Consider the following 17,607-nt stretch of genomic DNA (forward strand, 5'->3'; position numbering starts at 1 on the left):
CATCTGAGCTGGGTACACACTTAGGGCTTTTCCAATCTGTGTAGTCAAAGCTGTGGTTTTTCCAGTAGTCATGTATGGCTGTGAGAGTTGGACCACAAAGAAGACTGAGCACTGAAGAACTGATGCTTTCAAATTTTGGTGCTGGAGAAGACTCTAGAGAGCCCCTTGAACTGAAAGGAGATCAAACCATTCAATCCTAAAGGGAATCAACCCTGAATATTTATTGGAAGAGCTGTTGCTGAGCCTTCAATACTTTGGTCACCTGATGCAAAGAGCCGACTTGTTGGACAAGACCATGATGCTGGGAAAGATAGATGGCAAAAGGAGAAGGAAGCTGCAGAGGATAAGGTGGTTAGATAGCATCATCAACTCAATGGACATGAATTTGAGCAAACTCCAGGAGATAGTGAAGGACAGGGGAATCTGGCATGTTGCAGTCCATGGGATCACAAAGAGTTGGACAAGACTTAGCAACTGAACAACAACAATTTTCCTTACTGGTTGTGTGACTAACAATGACTGAGCCTCAGCTCCCTTAGTAGTAGAAAGTAGATAACATCTTCTTTGCAAGGTTGTCTTGAGAATTGGAGCCCATGAGTGAAAGGGTTCAATCCGTAGCATTGCCTCTTTGTGACACCACTAGTTTAGACAACAGAAGTGCCTGGAATCTGGGGTGGGGGCAGTTATTGAAGAGGCTCTAGGCAGAGAACCTCCACCTGTCTGCTGATTCTCAACAGGAAGGCTGTGAGCTTCTTACCTTTGTTATAAACTTTCTTCTCCAAAATGTGCAAAGAGGAGGTCGTGACCTTGGAACATGGTGCTGATTTCAAGGTGCTGCCTGAGCCTTCATGAAAGGTGCTACACTCAAAAGTATTTTTATCTCATACCCATGAAACCCTCATCATGGTTAAGATAATGAGCATATTTATCACCCTTACTAGTTTCCATGCAGCCCTCTGTAATCCCTGCTTCCAGCCCCTCCCTCTTGTCCCCAAACAGCCACTAATATCCTTTTGGTCACTACAGATTAGTTTTTATATTCTAGTATTTTATATGGATGGAATAATATTTTTCTCCTTTTTTTTGATTTAACATAAATGATTTTGAGATTCGTCTATGTCGTGGCTTGTGTCAGTAGTTTATTCCCTGAATTGCTGATGACTATTTCTCTGTATGGATGTGCCAAAGATTTTTAATCCATTAACCTATTAATGGATTAATGGACATTTGGGTTGTCTCTCTCTCTCTTTTTTTTTTTTTTTTTGCTATTACAAATAAATCTGCCAAGAACACTGTGCACTTCTTTTTGACATGCCTTCATTTCTTTTGGGTAAATAACTAGATGATCATATGGTAGGTACACACTTAACTTAAAAAAAAAACTGTCAAGCTGTTTTCATCAGTAGTGTTTTATTGCTGTTTCAATAAGTTTTGTACATTCTTTATTAAGTTGATTGTCAAGTATATATTCTTCTTTGTCACTTTTATAAAAAATATGGAATTTTCTCTACCATTTTACATCGTAACTGGTTATTGACTATTCACATGAAGACTATTAATTTCTGTAGGTTTCTTTTATAACCTCCTACATTATTGTATTCTTGAGTTTGTTTTTTTATTTTAAAAATTTATTTATTTTTAATTGGATGATAATTGCTTTACAATATTGTGTTGGTTTCTGCCATACATCAACATGAATCAGTCATAGGCATACATGTATCCCCTCCCTGTTGAACGTCCCTCCCACCTCCCATCCCCTCTCTAGGTAGTCACAGCTCACTGGGTTTGATCTCCCTGCATTGTATAGCAGAACCTTACAGTTTTATTTTTTATTGATTTTTTAATTTATTTTTTTATTGTAGGATAATTGTATTACAGAATTTTGTTGTTTTCTGTCAAACCTCGACATGCATAAGCCATAGGTATACATATAGCCCCTCCCTTTTGAACCTCCCTTACATCTCCTGCCCCATTCCACCCTTCTAGATTGGTGCAGAGCCCCTGTTTGAGCTTCCTGAGCCATACCGCCAGTTCCCGTTGGCTATCTATTTTACATACGGTAATGTAAGTTTCCATGTTACTCTTTCCATACATCTCACCCTCTCCTCCCCTTTCCCCATGTCCATAAGTCTATTCTCTATGTCTGTTTCAACATTGCTGCCCTGTAAATAAGTTCTTCGGTACCATTTTTCTAGATTCCGTATATACGCATTAGAATATGATATTTATATTTCTCTTTCTGACTCACTTCACTCTATATAATAGGTTCTAGGTTCATCCACCTCATCAGAACTCACTCAAATGCATTCCTTTTTATGGCTGAGTAATATTCCATTGTGTATATGTACCACAATTTCTTTATCCATTCATCTGTTGATGGACATCTAGGTTGCTTCCATGTTCTAGCTATTGTAAATAGTGCTGCATTGAACAATGGGATACATGTGTCTTTTTCAATTTTGGTTTCCTCAGGGTATATGCCTAGGAGTGGGATTGCTGGGTCATATGGTGGTTTTATTCCTAGTTTTTTAAGGAATCTCCATACTGTTCTCCATAGTGGCTATATCAATTTACATTCCCACCAATAGTGCAAGAGCGTTCCCTTCTCTCCACACCCTCTCCAGCTTTTATTGTTTGTAGAATTTTTGATGATGGCCATTTTGACCGTTGTGAAGTGATATCTCATTGTAGTTTTGATTTGCATTTCTCTAATAATTATGAGCAATGTTGAGCATCTTTTCATGTGTTTGTTAGCCATCTGTATAGCTTCTTTGGAGAAATGTCTGTTTAAGTCTTTTTCCCACTTTTTGATTGAGTTGTTTGTTTTTCTGGCATTGAGTTCTATGAGCTGCTTGTATATTTTGGAATTTAACCTTTGGCAGTTGTTTCATTTGCTATTATTTTCTCCCAATCTGAGGGTTGTCTTTTCACCTTGCTTATAGTTTCCTTTTCTGTGCAAAAACTTTTAAGTTTAATCAGGTCCCACTTTTTTACTTTTGTTTTTATTTCCATTACTCCAGGAGGTGGGTCATAGAGGATCTTGCTTTAATTTATGTCATTAAGTGTTCTGCCTTTGTTTTCCTCTAAGAGTTTTATAGTTTCTGGTCTTACATTTAGATCTTTAATCCATTTTGAGTTTATCTTTGTGTATGGTGTTAGGAACTGTTCTAATTTCATTCTTTTATATGTAGCTGTCCAGTTTTCCCAGCACCATTTATTGAAGAGGCTGTCTTTGCCCCATTGTATATTCTTGGCTCTTTTGTCAAAGATAAGGTACTCATAGGTGCATGGGTTTCTTTCTGGGCTTTCTATCTTGTTCCATTGGTCTATATTTCTGTTTTTGTGCCAGTACCATACTGTCTTGATGACTGTACCTTTGTAGTATAATCTAAAGTCAGGAAGGTTGATTCCTCCAGCTCCATTCTTCTTTCTCAAGACTGCTTTGGCTATTTGGGATCTTTTTTGTTTCCATATGAATTGTGAAATTTTTTGTTCTAGTTCTGTGAAAAGTGTCATTGGTAATTTGATAGGAATCTCCTTGAATCTGTAGATTGCATTTGGTAGTATAGTCATTTTCACAATATTGATTCTTTCTACCCAGGAACATGGAACATCTCTCCATCTGTTTATGTCATCTTTGATTTCTTTCATTAGTGTCTTTTAATTTTCTGTGTACAGTTCTTTTGTCTCCTTAGGTAAGTTTATTCCTAGATATTTAATTCCTTTTGTTGCAGTGGTGAATGGGATTGATTCCTTAATTTCTCTTTCTGATTTCTCATTGTTAGTATATAGAAATGCAAGTGATTTCTGTGTATTGATTTTGTATTCTGCAACTTTGATAAATTCACTGATTAGCTCTAATAATTTTCTGATACTATCTTTAGGGTTTTCTTTGTATAATATCATGTCATCTGCAAACAATGAGAGCTTTATTTCTTCTTTTCCAATCGGGATTCCTTTTATTTCTTTTTCTTCTCTGATTGCTGTAACTAGGACTTCCAGAACTATGTTGAATAATAGTGGTGAAAGTGGACACCCTTGTCTTGTTCCTGATCTTAGGGGGAATGCTTTCAGTTTTTCACTGTTGGTAATAATGTTTGCTGGAGGCTTATCATAACATGGCTTTTACTATGTTGAGGTAGGCTCCTTCTATGCCAATTTTTTGATGAGTTTTAATCATAAATGGGTGCTGAATTTTGTCAAAGGCTTTTTCTGCATCTATTGAGATGATCATATGGTTTTTATTTTTCAATTTATTAATACAGTGTATCACATTGACTTGTGTATATTGAAGAATCCTTGCATTCCTGGAATAAACCCAGCTTGATCATGGTGTATGAGCTTTTTGATGTGTTGCTGAATTCTGTTTGCTAAAATTTTGCTGAGGATTTTTGCATCTATGTTCATCAGTGAATTTGGCCTCTAGTTTTATTTTTTTGTGTTCTCTTTGTCTGTTTTTGGTATCAGGGTGATGGTGGCCTTGTAGAATGAGTTTGGAAGTGATTCTTCCTCTGTAATTTTTTGAAAGAATTTTAGAGTGATAGGCATTAACTCTTCTCTAAGTGTTTGATAGAATTCTCCTGTGAAGCCATCTGATCCTGGGCTTTTGTTTTTTGGGAGATTTTTGATCACAGCTTCAGTTTCAGTGCTTGTAACTGGGTTGTTCGTAATTTCTATTTCTTCTTGGTTCAGTCTTGGAAGATTGACCTTTTCTAAGAATCTATCCATTTCTTCCAGGTTATCCATTTTATTGTCATATAGTTGTTCATAATAGTCTCATAATCCTTTGTATTTCTGCATTGTCTGTTGTAACCTCTCCTTTTTCATTTCTAATTTTGTTGATTTGGTTCTTCTCTCTTTTTTTCTTGATTAGTCTGGCTAAAGGCTTGTCAATTTTGTTTATCTTCTCAAAGAACCAGCTTTTAGTCTTATTAATCTTTACTATTGTTTCTTTCATTTCTTTTTCATTATTTCTGCTCGGATCTTTATGATTTTTTTCCTTCCACTAATTTTGGGGGTTTTTGTTCTTCTTTTCCAGTTGTTTTAGGTGTAAAGTTAGGTTATCTAATCGATGTTTTTCTTATTTCCTGAGGTAGGATTGTATCGCTATAAGCTTCCCTCTTAGAACTGCTTTTGCTGCATCCCATAGGTTTTGAGTTGTCATGTTTGTTTCTAGAAATTTTTAGATATCCCTTTTGATTTCTTCAGTAACCTGTTGGTTATTTAGAAATGTGTTATTTAATCTTCATGTGTTTGTGTTTCTTACAGTTTTTTTCTTGTAGTTGATATCTAGTCTCATAACAGTGTGGTCAGAGAAGATGCTTGATACGATTTCAATTTTCTTAAACTTACTGAGGTTTTATTTGTGACCCAAGGTGTGGTCTATCCTGGAGAATGTTCCATGTGCACTTGAGAAGAAGGTGTATTCTTCTGCATTTGAATGGAATGTCCTGAAGATATCAATGAGATCCATCTCATCTAATGTATCATTTAAGACTTGTGTTTCCTTCTTAATTTTCATTTTGATGATCTGTCCATTGGTGTGAGTGGGGTGTTGAAGTCTCCTACTGTTATTGTGTTACCATAAGCTTCTCCTTTTATGTCTGTTAGTGTTTGTCTTATGTATTAAGGTGCTTCTATGTGGGGTCCATAGATATTTGCAATTGTTTTGTCTTCCTCTTGGATTGATCCCTTGATCACTATGTATTGTCTTTCCTTATCTCTTGTAATCTTCTTTATTTTAAGGTCTATTTTGTCTGATATGAGGATTGCTACTTCAGCTTTCTTTTGCTTCCCATTTTCATGGAATATATTTTTCCATCCTCTCACTTTCAGTCTATATGTGTCTTTAGGTCTGAAGTGGGTTTCTTGTAGACAACATATATATGGGTCTTGTTTTTGTATCCATTCAGCCAGTCTGTGTCTTTTGGTTGGAGCATTTAATCCATTTACATTTAAAGTAATTATTGATATATATGTTCCTATTGCAATTTTCTAAATTGTTTGATGTTGATTTTGTAGATCTTTTTTCTTCTCTTGTATTTCTTGACTATATAAGTCCCTTTAACCTTTGTTGTAAAGCTAGTTTGGTGGTACTGAATAATTTCCCCATCAGTTTTGAATGAGATTCGTGCTGGGTACTGTAATGTTGGTTGTAGATTTTTCCCTTTTAGTACTTTAAATATATCCTGCTATTCCCTTCTGGCCTGCAGAGTTTCTGCTGAAAGATCAGCTGTTGAATGTTTGGGGTTTCCCTTGTATGTTACTTGTTGCTTCTCCCTTGCTGCTTTTAATATTCTTTTTGTGTTTAGTCTTTATTAGTTTGATTAGTATGCGTCTTGGTGTGTTTCTCCTTGGGTTTATCCTATATGGGACTCTTTGTGCCTCTTGGACTTGATTGACTATTTCCTTTTCCATGTTGGGGAAATTTTCAACTATAATCTCTTCAAAAATTTTCTCATACTCTTTCTTTTTCTCTTCTTCTTCTGAGACCCCTATAATTTGAAAGTTGGTGCATTTGATATTCTCCCAGTGGTCTCTGAGTCTATCATCAGTTCTTTTCATTCTTTTTTCTTTACTCTGCTCTTCAGAAGTTATTTCCACCATTTTATCTTCCACCTTACTGATTCGTTCTTCTGCTTCAGATATTCTATTAATTCCTTCTAGAGTACTTTTAATTTCAGTAATTGTGTGTTTATTTCTGTATGTTTATTCTTTAATTCTTCTAGGTCTTTGTTAATTGATTCTTTCATTTTCTCCATTTTGTTTTCAAGGTTTTTGATCACCTTTACTATCATTATTCTGAATTCTTTTTCAGGTAGTTTGCCTATTTCCTCTTCATTTATTTAGAATTCTGTGTTTCTAGTTTGTTTCTTCATTTGTGTAGTGTTTCTCTGTCTTTTCATTATTTTTGTGACTTATTGGGTTTGAGGTCTGCTTTTCCCAGGCTTCAAGGTTGAATTCTTTGTTCCTTTCATTTTCTGTCCTCCTAAGTACAGTGGTTTGTGCAAGCTTTGTATAGGGTGAGATTTGTGCTGAGTTTTTGTTTGTTTATTTGTTTTTCCACTGATGGGCAAGGCTGAGTGAGGTGATAATCCTGTCTGCTGATGATTGGGTTTGTATTTTTGTTTTGTTTGTTGTTTAGATGAGGTGTCCTGCTCAGGGTGCTACTGGTGGTTGGGTGATGACAGGTCTTGTATTCAAGTGGTTTCCTTTGTGTGAGTCCTCACTATTTGATCCTCCCTTGGGCTAGTTCTCTGGTAGTCTAGGGTCTTGGAGTCAGTGCTTCCCCTCCAAAGGCTCAGAGCTTGATCTCTGTTTAGGAATGAAGATTCTACAAGTGGTTCTTTATGGCATTATGTGAGATTAATGAGAAACCAAAGATGAGCCCCAGACAAATGGCAGTTACATCAGGCAAATAATGATTAAAATGATGGAATATACACACATACATATACACCCATGAGAAAAAACAGTCCAACAAAAATAAAGTACAGTAGACTGACCCAGTGAACAAAGGAAATCAAAAAGTTTATTTACCAGTTAAGAACAAAACTAACTAAAGCACAAGCTGGGAAACAAAACTAAAGCAAGGTATCAAGTGGGGAATAAAACAATGAAAGTAAAACTTACAAAATGTTGAGAGGAAAGAAAGAAAGGATAGATATGCAAAGTTAAATACAGGTCAATGAAGAAGATCTTATGAAAAGGCAAAAAGATAGGACACTGAAAGATGAACTCCCCAGGTCAGTAGGTGCCCAATATGCTACTGGAGATCAGTGGAGAAATAACTCCAGAAAGAATGATGGGATGGAGCCAAAGCAAAAACAATACCCAGCTGTGGATGTGACTGGTGATAGAAGCAAAGTCCAATGCTGTAAAGAGCAATATTGCATAGGAATCTGGAATGTCAGGTCCATGAATCAAGGCAAATTTGAAGTGGTCAAACAGGAGTTGGCAAGAGTGAACGTTGACATTCTAGGAATCAGCGAACTAAGATGGACTGGAATGGGTGAATTTAACTCAGATGACCATTATATCTACTACTGTGGGCAGGAATCCCTTAGAAGAAATGGAGTAGCCATCATGGTCAATAAAAGAATCTGAAATGCAGTACTTGGATGCAATCTCAAAAACGACAGAATGATCTCTGTTCGTTTCCAAGGCAAACCATTCAATATCACGGTAATCCAAGTCTATCCCCAACCAGTAACACTGAAGAAGCTGAACTTGAACGGTTCTATGAAGACCTACAAGACCTTTTAGAACTAACACCCAAAAACGATGTCCTTTTCATTATAGGGGACTGGAATGCAAAAGTAGGAAGTCAGGAAACACCTGGCCTAACAGGAAAATTTGGCCTTGGAGAACAGAATGAAGCAGGGCAAAGGCTAATAGAGTTTTGCCTAGAGAATGCACTGGTCATAGCAAACACCCTCTTCCAACAACACAAGAGAAGACTCTACACATAGACATTACCAGATGGTCAACACCAAAATCAGATTGATTATATTCTTTGCAACCAAAGATGGAGAAGCTCTATACAGTCAGCAAAAACAAGACTGGGAGCAGACTGTGGCTCAGATCATGAACTCCTTATTGGCAAATTCAGACTTAAATTGAAGAAAGTAGGGAAAACCACTAGACCATTCAGGTATGACCTAAATCAAATCCCTTATGATTATACAGGAGAAATGACAAACAGATTTAGGGGACTATATCTGATAGACAGAGTGCCTGATGAACTATGGACAGAGGTTCGTGACATTGTACAGGAGACAGGGATCAAGACCATCCCCGTGGAAAGAAATGCAAAAAAGCAAAATGGCTTTCTGAGGAGGCCTTACAAATAACTGTGAAAAGAAGAGAAGTGAAAAGCAAAGGAGAAAAGGAAAGATATTCCCATCTGAATGCAGAGTTCCAAAGAATAGCAAGGAGAGATAAGAAAGCCTTCCTCAGCAATCAGTGCAAAGAAATAGAGGAAAACAACAGATTGGGAAAGACTAGAGATCTCTTCCAGAAAATTAGAGATACCAAAGGAACATTTCATCCAAAGATGGGCTCGATAAAGGACAGAAATGGTATGGACCTAACAGAAGCAGAAGATATTAAGAAGAGGTGGCAAGAATACACAGAAGAACTGTACAAAAAAGATCTTCACGACCCAGATAATCACGATGGCGTGATCACTCACCTAGAGCCAGACATCCTGGAATGTGAAGTCAAGTGGGCCTTAGAAAGCATCACTACGAACAAAGCTAGTGGAGGTGATGGAATTCCAGTTGAGCTATTTCAAATCCTCAAAGATGATGCTGTGAAAGTGCGGCACTTGGTATGACAGCAAATCTGGAAAACTCAGCAGTGGCCACGGGACTGGAAAAAGTCAGTTTTCATTCCAATCCCAAAGAAAGGCAATGCCAAAGAATGCTCAAACTACCGCACAATTGCACTCATCTCACATGCTAGTAAAGTAATGCTCAAAATTCTCCAAGCCAGGCTTCAGCAATACGTGAACCCTGAAATTCCAGATGTTCAAGCTGGTTTTAGAAAAGGCAGAGGAACCAGAGATCAAATTGCCAACATCCAATGGATCATCGAAAAAGCAAGAGAGTGTCAGAAAAACATCTATTTCTGCTTTATTGACTATGCCAAAACCTTTGACTGTGTGGATCACTATAAACTGTGGAAAATTCTTCAAGAGATGGGAATACCAGACCATCTGACCTGTCTCTTGAGAAACCTGTATGCAGGTCAGGAAGCAACAGTTAGAACTGGACATGGAACAACAGACTGGTTCCAAATAGGAAAAGGAGTACGTTAAGGCTGTATATTGTCACCCTGCTTATTTAACTTCTATGCAGAGTACATCATGAGAAAGGCTGGGCTGGAAGAAACACAAGCTGGAATCAAGATTACCGGGAGAAATATCAATAACCTCAGATACGCAGATGACACCACCCTTATGGCAGAAAGTGAAGAAGAACTAAAGATCCTCTTGATGAAAGTGAAAGAGGAGAGTGAAAAAGTTGGCTTAAAGCTCAACGTTTAGAAAACTAACATCATGGCATCTGGTCCCATCACTTCATGGGAAATAGATGGGGAAACAGAGGAAACAGTGTCAGACTTTATTTTTTTGGTCTCCAAAATCACTGCTGATGGTGATTGCAGCCATGAAATTAAAAGACGCTTACTCCTTGGAAGGAAAGTTATGACCAAGCTAGATAGCATATTTAAAAGCAGAGACGTTACTTTGCCAACAAAGGTCCGTCTAGTTAAGGCTATGGTTTTTCCAGTGGTCATGTATGGATGTGAGAGTTGGATGGTGAAGAAAGCTGAGCGCCAAAGAATTGATGCTTCTGAACTGTGCTGTTGGAGAAGACTCTTGAGAGTCCCTTGGACTGCAAGGAGATCCAATCAATCCATTCTAAAGGAGATCAATCCTGGGTGTTCATTGGAAGGACTGATGTTGAAGCTGAAACTCCAATACTTTGGCCACCTCATGTGAAGAGTTGACTCATTGGAAAAGACTCTAATGCTGGGAAGGATTGGGGGCAGGAGGAGAAGTGGACGACAGAGGATGAGATGGTTGGATAGCATCACCGACTCGATGGACATGGGTTTAGGTAGACTCTGGGAGTTGGTGATGGACAGGGAGGCCTGGCGTGCTGCGATTCATGGGGTCGCAAAGAGTCGGACACGACTGAGCAACTGAACTGAACTGCACTGAAGAAGATCTGTTTACATTAAAGTTTAACTGCAAGGGGAAAAGAACAGTTCATTTCAGTTGCTCAGCTGTGTCCAACTCTTTGCAACCCTATGGACTGCAGCACGCCAGGCTTCCCCATCCATCACTAACTCCCAGAGCTTACTCAAACTCATGTCCATTGAGTCAGTGATGCCATCCAACAATCTCATCCACTGTCGTCCCCTTCTCCTCCTGCCTTCAATCTTTCCCAGCATCAGGGTCATTTCCAGTGAGTCAGTTCTTTGCATCAGGTGGCCAAAGTATTGGAGTTTCAGCTTCAGCATCAGTCCTTCCAATGAATATTTAGGTCTGATTTCCTTTACGATTGACTGGTTCAATCTCCTTGCAGTCCAAGGGACTCTCAAGAGTCTTCTCCAACACCACAGTTCAAAACATCAATTCTTCGGTGCTCAGCTTTCTTTATAGTCCAACTCTCATATCCATACATGACTACTGGAAAAACCATAGCTTTGACTAGATGGACCTTTGTTGGTAAAGTAATGTCTCTGCTTTTTAGTATGCTGTCTAGGTTGGTCATAGCTTTTCTTCCAAGGAGTAAGCGTCTTTTAATTTCATGGCTGCAGTCACCATCTGCAGTAATTTTGGAGCCTCCCCAAAATAAAGTCTCTCAGTGTTTCCATTATTTCCCCATCTATTTGCCGTGAAGTGATGGGAACATATACCATGATCTTTCTTTTCCAAATGTTGAGGTTTAAGCCAACTTTTCCACTCCCTTCTTTCACTTTCATCATGAGGCTCTTTAGTTCTTCTTCACTTTCTGCTGTAAGAGTGATATCATCTGCATTTATGAGGTTATTGATATTTCTCCTGGCAATCTTGATTCCAGCTTGTGCCTCATCCAGCTCGGCATTTCGCACGATGTGCTCTGCATATAAGTTAAATAAGCTGGGTGACAATATACAGCCTTGATGTGCTCCTTTCCTGATTTGGAACCAGTCTGTTTTTCCATGACCATTTCTAACTGTTGCTTCCTGACCTGTATACAGATTTCTCAATAGGCAGGTCAGGTGGCCTGGTATTCCCATCTCTTGAAGAATTTTCCAGAATTTGTTGTGATCCACACAGTCAAAGGCTTTGGCATAGTCAATAAAGCTGAAATAGATGTTTTTCTGGAGCCCTTGCTTTTTCGATGATACAATGGATGTTGGCAACTTCATCTCTGGTTCCTCTCCCTTTTCTAAATCCAGCTTGAACATTTGGAAGTTCATGGTTCACGTACTGTTGAAGCCTGGCTTGGAGAATTTTGAGCATTACTTTGCTATCTTGTGAGATGAGTGCAATCTGAGTGTAATGACAGTAGGAATGACAGTATGAATTAGTGCAAAAACAGTAGGAAAGACAAATAGAGGGATAAATGTAGAAAAAATACAACAGATTTTAAAAAATTTAAATTATAGAAAAGAGAAAAGAAAAAAAACAGAAAAAGAAAAAAAAACAGAAAAAGAAAAAAAAAAAAGGAAAACTCCACAGAACTCTAAAGGCCCAACGTAGAGGCAGAGGTTTATAACAACAATAAAAAGTGTGACTGAATATACATGTATACATATACACCCATAAGCAAAATCAAAACAGTCCAGCAAAAATAAAGTATGATAGATTGACTCGGTGAAAAAAAGTAACCAAAAATTATATCTACCAGAACAAAACTAACTAAAGCACAAACTGGAAATCAAAATTAAAGCAAGGTGCCAATTGAGGAATAAAGCAATGAAAATAAAACTAACATATATGTTCAGAGGAAAGGAAAAAAAGAAAAGAAAGAAAGATTCAATATGCAAATTTAAATAGAGGTTGATTAAGAAGATTTATATACATTAAAAATTAACTGCAAGGGGAAAAGAACAGTAGGAGAAGCAAACAAAGGAATAAATGTAGAAAAAATAATAATAGGTTTAAAAAATTAAAATTAAAAAAAGAGAAAAGAGAAAAAAAAAAAAAACCAACAAGGAAACTCTATAGAACAGCAAAAGCCCAACATAGAGGCAGAGGTTTATAAGAACAATAAAAAATGTGACTGAGGAAAAAAAAGCTCAAAAGCTCAATTAGATTTCATAGTGCCAATAAAATCAACAACTACAACATGGGGGAGAAGAAAAGGGGAAAAAAATCCAAAAGCATCTACAGAGCAAGTCAAAAAATAAGAATAGTCAATGTTTTTCTTGAGTCACTACTGTCGGAATCCTTTCCCTCGCTGGGAATCACAGTCCACCTCACCTTCCTAGGATGCCCTACAACACTGTGCTGATCTCTGACCTGCTGTGGGGGCAGCTCAGATTCTAATCTGGTCATTCTCCTTTGTGTTCTTGCCTCCAGTGTCCACAGCTATCAGAACTAGTGCGTTCTCTTTTGTGGGCGCTCTCAATGACCTTTTATATATTCCATAGACACAGAGTCTGCCTAGTTGATTGTGTGGATTTAAGCTGTACAGCTTGTACAGCTGGTGGGAAGGTTTTGGGTCTCCTTCCTTAGTCACACTGCTCCTGGGTTTCAATTGTGGTTTTATTTCCATTTTTGCATGTGGGTTGTCCACTAGGGTTTGCTCCTGAGGCTGCCCTGGAGGACTTGGATTTGCCCCTGTGAGGGCCAGGTGTAGAGGTGGTGCAGCTGCTTAGGTTTCAGGGGTTCTGGCAGCACCAGGTACTCAGGGGAGTTGGTGGCTAGGGCAGCAGGAAATATAGTGCTCTAGAAGGGTATAAGACCTAGTATTGACCAATGCACTCCAATATTCTTGCCTGGAGACCCGCCCTCCCTGACAGAGAAGCCTGTCAGGCCACAGTCTCAGTTCAGTTCAGTCGCTCAGTCATGTCGGACTCTTTGCGACTCCATGAACCGCAGCACACCAGGCCTCCCTGTCCATCACCAACTCCCAGAGTTCACCCAAACTCTTGTCCGTTGAGTCGGTGATGCCATCCAACCATCTCATCCTCTGTCGTCCCCTTCTCCTCCTGCTCTCATGCTTTCCCAGCATCAGGGTTTTTTCAAATGAGTCAGCTCTTTGCATCAGGTGGCATTGGAGTTTCAGCTTCAACACGAGTCCTTCCAATGAACACTCAGGACTGATCTCCTTTAGGATGGACTGGTTGGATCTCCTTGCAGTCCAAGGGATTCTCAAGAGTCTTCTCCAACACCACAGTTCAAAAGCATCAATTCTTCAGTGCTCAGCTTTCTTTATAGTCCAACTCTCATATCCATACATAACTACTGGAAAAACCATAGCCTTGACTAGACAGACCTTTATTGGCAAAGTAATGTCTCTGCTTTTTAATATGCTGTCTAGGTTGGTCATAACTTTCCTTCCAAGGAGTAAGTGTCTTTTAATTTCATGGCTGCAATCACTATCTGCAGTGATTTTTGAGCCCCCAAAATAAAGTCAGCCACTGTTTCCACTGTTTCCCCATCTATGAAGTCATGGGACTGGATGCCATGGTCTTAGTTTTCTGAATGTTGAGTTTTGAGCCAGCTTTTTCACTCTCCTCTTTCACTTTCATCAAGAGGCTCTTTAGTTCTTCTTCACTTTCTGCCATAAGGGTGGTGTCATCTGCATATCTGAGGTTACTGATATTTCTCCCAGCAATCTTGATTCCAGCTTGTGCTTCATCCAGCTCAGCGTTTCTCATGATGTACTCTGCATAGAAGTTAAATAAGCAGGGTGACAATATACAGCCTTGACATACTCCTTTTCCTATGTGTAACATATGTATGCTCGATTTTAAGACTTACATAGCTACACAGTGGGGTTCCCTGGTGGCTCAACAGTAAAGAATCTGCTTCAGTGCGGGAGACTTCCTGCAATGCAGGGGACACAGGTTCAATCCCTGGGTCAGGAAGATCCCCCTGGAGAAGGAAATAGCAACCCACCCCAGCACTCCTGCCTGGAGGATCTAGTGGACAGAAAAGCCCGGTGGGCTACAGTTCACGGGATCCCAAAGTTCAGTTCAGCTCAGTCGCTCAGTCGTGTCCGACTCTTTGCGACCCCATGAACCGCAGCATGCCAGGCCTCCCTGTCCATCACCAACTCCCAGAGTCCACCCAAACCCATGTCCATCGAGTTGGTGATGCCATCCAGCCATCTCATCCTCTGTCGTCTCTTTCTCCTCCTGCCCTCAATCTTTCCTAGCATCAGGGTCTTTTCCAATGAGTCAGCTCTTCGCATCAGGTGGCCAAAGTATTGGAGTTTCAGCTTCAACATCAGTCCTTGCAATACAGGGTCGCAAATAGTCGGAGAGGACCAAAGCGACCCTGTGCGCTTACACGCAAGACTTTTTTGCCTGTGGCAGCTCTGCCTCAGTGAGAGTTGAGCGTGAAGGTGGTACAGCTGCTTGGCTTGCGGGGACCCTGGTGGCGCCAAGTGTGCAGGAACACGGACTGCCTCTGCCGCAGGAGTTATGGCCCTATCAGAGTCTTTTTTCCAGCCTCTTGTAGCTGGCGGTCAGAAGGCCTCTTTGGCCAGTTTTTCCACAGCTCCGCCCGTTGAGGCACTTAGAGGGCTGCCTTGCCTGGGGTCCTTCTCTGTTGTTCAGTGAGTCGGGCACATAGAGGGGCCCCCCTGGCTGGGATCCTAGTCTGTAGATCAGTGCCTCAGGCACTTAAAGGGGCGCCTGGGTGGAGTCCTGCTCTGTAGTTCAGTGCATCAGGCATTTGATGGGCAGACTCTCTGTTGTTCAGCTGCAGATGCTGGCAGTATGGGGAGAAAGAGAGCCCCTACTCGTGACTCAACAGTATCGCCTTGCTTCCATGGCTGCCCAGCTTTCCTTCACAGGCATTTCCCACCACAATCTCCTCCCTCACCTCCTCTTGATCCATCTCACCACAGTTAACAGCAGCCCTTGCCCTGGGATTGCTCTACAATCCCCAAACTCCAGCTCCCAGCCACTGCACCTTCCAGGGGACCTGTGTCCCTGTCTGCGATATGTATGGCTGCAGCAAGGACTGTCTGATTCTCATTCCATTTAGGCTGCCACAGACCAGCTGTTTCACTCTCAGCCTTAAACGTTCCTCCTCAAACTTAGACAGTTGCCCTGATGTGGGGATCGGACCCCTGCTTCATTTCCCCCACTGGCTGAGGGCAGGTCTAGTCCTACTAACACTCCGTTTCCCCCTCTAGTTCCTTCGTCCTACCGAGTTTTGTGTGGTTCTGTATATTTATTCCCTTCTAGTCAGATACCCCTGTCTGCTCTCAGCTGGTGTTCTGCATGCACTTCTGTGTCTGAAGGTGTATTCCTGATATATGCCATGGAGAAAGATGTACTCCATGTCCACCTACTCTGCTGCCATCTTGTTCCCTACTTGGTGTTTTAATTGGTTTATATTACTTGAAAATAGAGGCAATTTACTCTTCATAACTTTGCATAGCTTTAGTTGATTTTTCTTATCAAACTGCATTGGCTACTACTTCCAGCACAATGTTGAAAGCAGAGAAGATAGTGAATATGTTTTTCTTGTTCTTGATCTTAGTGGAAAAGTCCCTAGTGTCTTACCACTAAGGAAGATGTTGTTAAGAAAGTATTCAGCAGTTCTTATTTTCTTAAATGGTTAAGTTGGAAATGCATATTGAATTTTGGTACTTTTCAGCATCTCTGTAGATAATCACATTTTTCCTTTGATCTATTAATTTTTTGGACTATATTAATATAATTCCTATGATGAAATCAGCTGCATTCCTGGCATAAATGCCATTTGGTCATTTGCCTTCATTTATGAAGAATTTTTTTTTTTTTGGAGAAAAAGGGGACTGAATATGAGAATTTTGATTGGTTGCTATTTTATTTCAGCACTTTAGAAATTTTATTCCATTGATTATATCTATAATTTCTGTTGAAAAGTCAGTTAGCAAACATTGCTATTCCTTTGAATGTAAGGCATCTTCTTTATCTGGATGCTTTTAAGATTTTTTTTCTTTTCCTTTGATTTTTAGCAGTTTTACTACAATATGGTTAGATGTTGCTTTATTCTGCAACTTGGTAACTTCTGATAGTTTTAGGAATTGAAAGTACCTCTTCAAATATTTGTTTTGCCTTTTCTATCCCTCTTCTCATTTTGGGGATTTGGTTCCACAATATATTAGATGTTTTCAATATGTCCCAAATGGCTCTTATGATTTTTTCTGTATTTTCCACCATCATTTTTTTTCATGTGTGTTTAATTTAAATATTTTTAGTGACTCTGAGGCACAAATCTGCACTTTAGCTCTTTCTAATCTGCTATTAAAGCCACTTACTGTATTCTTACTTTTATTTAACTCTTTGAAAAAATTCTAGAATTGCTGTTTGATGGCTTTAAAATGGGATTTCAATTTTCTGATAATCTCTTCTACCTTTCTATCTACTCCCTAGAATCAGTTCAGTTCAGTTCAATTGTTCAGTTGTATCCTACTCTTTGCAGCCCCATGTACTGCAGCATGCCAGGCTTCCCTGTCCATCACCAACTTCTGGAGCCTGCTTAAACTCCCTAGAAAAGATAACTTTAATCTTGATGATAGTCAAGTGTACACCTGATAACCTAAATATGTGGATAATCTGGAGATTCACTTATGTCATTTTCTTCCCTCTCTTGGCTTTTGTTCATTTTTTTCTCTTTTCTGGCATACAAATACATTTTTGATTGAATATCAGATATTGTGTATAAAAATGTAGAGGCCCTCGGGGAAGTGGTCCTTCTCCAGATAGGACTGAATTTTCTTTTGGCAGATGAAAATGACCACATTATCCTATTCTATGTGAGACTGGGTTTTGAGCTGTTAGGGCTGATCTATTTCGGATTTGTTCTTTAATTTTAATTGAAATAGAATTGACATACAATATTATGTTAGTTTCCAGTGTATGACATACTGATTTGACATTTAC

This window comes from Giraffa tippelskirchi, chromosome 6 (genome assembly GCF_054371585.1).
Source record: "Giraffa tippelskirchi isolate mGirTip1 chromosome 6, T2T-mGirTip1v1.2.pri, whole genome shotgun sequence".
In the NCBI taxonomy this organism is placed as follows: domain Eukaryota; kingdom Metazoa; phylum Chordata; class Mammalia; order Artiodactyla; family Giraffidae; genus Giraffa; species Giraffa tippelskirchi.